We start from the raw sequence: 4221 nt of genomic DNA on the forward strand, positions 1-4221 counted from the left end.
TGGGTCACATTTACTACTTAGATAGGAGGTTAATAGATACGTATATTTACCCATAGATGGATCTATATATATATATATATAGATATATATGTATATAGAAATTTAATATTTATTAATATTAAAAATAATATTAATATAACTATGATTATATATATGTATATAGAAATTTAATATTTATTAATATTAATATAACCATGATCAGATATATATATATATATATATGTTTTGTTCTCGTTTCACAACATCAGACTATTACAAAACACTCGGTTCGCTAGAGCAGTACATTGGATCACACTACACTTCTCAGACGGGGCCTTATATTTTCGATTCTCTCTCCTCTTCTCGCTCTCGTGTCGCTAGCTCGCCCGATCGTCTCCGATATAAGTCGTCTTCGTCCGTCTATTGAGATTAGGGTAAGTATCTAATTCGGAATTTCTTGTATTCATTAATTTCATTTTTTGCTTTTCATATTAAACCCTAGTTTATCGCCTGATCGTCTCTGATCTAAGTTTCATTCAAACTGTAACTATCTAATTCGAATTATATTCAGTTTTTGTTCGTGTCCTGTAATACTAGTTTGTAAACCCTAGTTTGTCCCTCCATCAAGGCAGATATCCGGAATTATTCATGTTTTTGTTTCTCTCATTAAACCCTAGTTTATCGCTTGATCGTGTCTCATCTAACTTTCATTCAAACTGTAAGTATCTAAATTATATTCAGTTTTTGTTTTTGTCCTGTAATCCCTACTAATTGTAAACCCTAATTGTAAATCGGAATTATTTCTTGTTTGTCTGCTGGTTGATTTTGATTACAATGCATTTGAAAATTTGAAATTGCAAGTACTTTTAATATTCTGTAAACCAGACTAATATATGCCAGCTAAAGCAAAAAGTCTCATGTGGCATGCTTATCGTCTAGTGGTATCTTCTAGACCTTATTCAAATTAAGCACTCAGTCTCCGGGTAATACTTGTTTTTTTTTGCTTTGTATCTGTTTGCCAGGGGCCTCGCCTCTTTTGTTTGTTCTGTTTTGCTGGTTGCTTAATAAAAGTATTAAAGAGTTGAAGTCCTTGTTGGTACAATAAATAACACAAGTACAAGCTTCTGCAGATCTGTAGTGGCATACAGACGGGAGCAGTGCTGCAACATCCAGTCCGTCACCTCCCTCTGCCACAAAACCAGTATGCTCCAAACCAGACCTTACCCATGGGCCTTTAATTGAAGAAACCTCGTTTGAATTTGTTAATCCTAACTTCGAAGCACCCACATCTCAAGTGGGTAACCAACCCTCCCTCAACCAAAACCAGCCCAGCCTCTGCCACCAGACCAGCCCTGCCCTCCCCTTAACCATGGCTTCCTAAATGCCGACTTTGAGGTGACCACTTCTGAATTGCCACTAGCTCCGGAAGTTCCCAACCAGGCATCAATCTAAGGATTTCTTAATCCTACCTTCCCATATGAGCACTTCTCACTCAATCAAGACAGCACATCAAGGGTTCCCTAACCCTATTCAGAACTTCCACAATGATTATCTCACTTCTCAAGTGGCCCCGAATCAAACTAGTAAGTCCTTCCACAATATTCAGCCCACCTGCCCACCCATCTTAAATCCAGCATCATATTCCAAACCTTCTGTATTTTTTTTGTATTTGGAGTTTCTAGTTGAGGTAATGACATGTGATCCTAGATCAGCAACTTTGAATTCTTAATTCCTTTAAATGTCGCTTCTTTTTCCTTAATATATTGGGGTTGGTATTCATTGGGCTTCTATTTCTCTGTGCAATTGCTTTTTTTCTTTTTTCATTCTTTTTCCTGAATGTGAATTGATATTAATTGCTTTAATTGTCTTCTATTTCTTTCATTAGTGCAATTGCTTTTTTCTTTTTTCATTCTACTTGAATGTGGATTGTGATGAACAAAGCTTGCCAAGTGTCCAAGTTGGCCTTGATTCCTCTCATCTTATGCTCCACATTCGACTCCCTTATGTTGTTTCTACTCTACTACTTTTTCTATCTCCCACAGTTCTCGACATGTCCCAAAGATGTTGAAGGGTTTATTTATGTACCCCAGAAGCCCTGTATTATCATTATTAGTATTTGTTTCTTACTTACTTTCTGTTTCCTCCTAATAGTAGCATTAATTAAATTTTGAGTTAAATAAATCTAAAAAATTTCAAGGTTTGGTTCTGGCTTGGGGTCCTTAAGGACCGGAAAAGCAGCCTCAAAGTAATATTGAATTAAATCTTATATCCATACCAAGTCAGCTATTGTTTTTGCATTGGTCAGGGAAAACAATATGGCCCATTCCAGTAGGCCGCAATAACAACCAAATTCCACCATAAACATTAACACCTAAAAAAAAAAAAGAAAAAAAAAAAGAAGTTCAAATCATACCATTGTTTATCGAAAGAATCAAAGTGTAAAAATTTCATTACTCTGCAAAGTAAAGCTAAAAGCAGTTTCTCTAGCACTAGAAGCAAACACAGAGATATTAAACGATGTAGAGATTTTGGCAAATTACAATGTCCAACTCTTTTGTAACTTCATTTTGGGAGAGAAAGAGAGAGAGAAAGGGGAGCGTCAATATCAACTCTCCTTTTTCCACCTATATATATATATATATATATATATATATATATTATTCAACATGGTTTTTCAGGTCATTCTCTCAGTCATGTCCTTTTGTTAAGCTTACGTTTATTTCAACATAAAAATGATCCTCCCATTTGCTGGGTGTTTGGCTGACATACTTGGAAACAACAGTTTGGCTGAGGCATTTAATCAAACATTGGACGGACGGACTTATTTAACAAAATCTAAAAACAAAAACATAAACAAAACAAAGAGAAAAAAAATTCGGTATTTTAATGTGTCGGGAAAGGAGACAATTTCTCAATGGATATAGCAAATTGAAGTTTTTATGACTCAGCATTAATTGAAGCTTTTCATGCAATACACTTGACACAACAATTCAAACAAGTTCTAATTACAAAATTAAGAGCATCAATAAGTACATCCCAGTATCAAGACGATAAGCTTTATTTTGCACCATTATATCGTTTGAATAATAGAAATGCAGGAAATAAAAAAACCGGCGCCTATGTACCTTTGTGCGAAATCTCTCAATTACTCTGTGCTTTATCGTAGCTAGTTTGTAATTGGGAATTTTCTATCTCCACTTCACCAATCCAAGGGCTTTATATTTCTCATCAACATCAGGATAGAATGGTTAAGTTCGTTTTGTTGGAAACACTTTGACAATTTGTTGTTCTTGTTGTTTAATCTTTGTGTTTTATTTATTTAATTATTTTGATTGGACATTTATATTTTGAATGCAATGATATAATTAAAACACCTATTTATTTTGGGTTGATTAGTAAGTCCATTTCAGAATTATATCTATGGTTCTTGCTGGAGTCACCTTTCTTGCGGTTAAATCTTCCGATTCTAATTCATTAATTCTAAAATTTTACTTTTCATCCATGCTAAACTTGTAATTTATATGGAAGTAGTAGTTCTGCGCTGTAATCCAAATTCCTTCCTTACACCATACTTTCTTCAAGATTTCCTCTTTAGTCAAAAGCAACTTTTAAGTCCCTCCATCTCTGTTTCTCACTCACCTCTTTCCTCTGCTTTCTTAATCTCTCATCATCACCCAAGTTCATCTCATATATTACATTTAACCAATCCCAACCAAACAAAACACAAGATCATCTATATGTATTTACACTTGAAATTTGGGCAAGGATAATGATAATATATACACACATAACAATCCAAATGATTATTCAACTGCAAAGGCACTGATTGAAGTGCAGACACTGGTGTTTAGATCATTGGAGAATTCATGAATTTTCAGCTTTTAAGATTGCTAGGCTTGAATCTAAACTTCAGTCAGAAAAAAAAAAGGACAAAAATTAAAGTAAATGATATCACTGATAAACATGAATTTACATCCACTGCAATCTCACGGAGGAAAAGATGGTAAATATACAAAAGTATGTTGCCATCAGGGTGATGCATCAAATGTTTACAAATAACTTCAGCAAATAGATGACCATACATCCAACATAGGTGCAGCTTAATCGAACACCTGATCCAACGGTCCAGACATATTGTTGTTACTGTTCTCCAACTGGTTGTCGCGAAGATTTGACCACCATCTCAATGCCTGTTGAAACTAATATATAACTAAGCCACAAGAGAGCATGCACGACTTTTTA

General features: G+C 34.6%; 1 long non-coding RNA gene across 1 annotated transcript; it reads left to right on the forward strand.

The window, feature by feature from the left end:
- Positions 1–253: 253 nt before the first annotated feature.
- LOC132286264 (uncharacterized) lies at positions 254–2386 on the forward strand. Its single transcript, XR_009472726.1, has 2 exons — positions 254–413; positions 1110–2386. It is a non-coding gene; the product is annotated as an uncharacterized LOC132286264 (long non-coding RNA).
- Positions 2387–4221: the final 1835 nt, after the last annotated feature.

The sequence above is a fragment of the Cornus florida genome, unplaced genomic scaffold (assembly GCF_030987335.1).
Source record: "Cornus florida cultivar Cherokee Brave unplaced genomic scaffold, ASM3098733v1 CherokeeBrave_3.0.0_Hap2_Chr11, whole genome shotgun sequence".
Classification (NCBI taxonomy): domain Eukaryota; kingdom Viridiplantae; phylum Streptophyta; class Magnoliopsida; order Cornales; family Cornaceae; genus Cornus; species Cornus florida.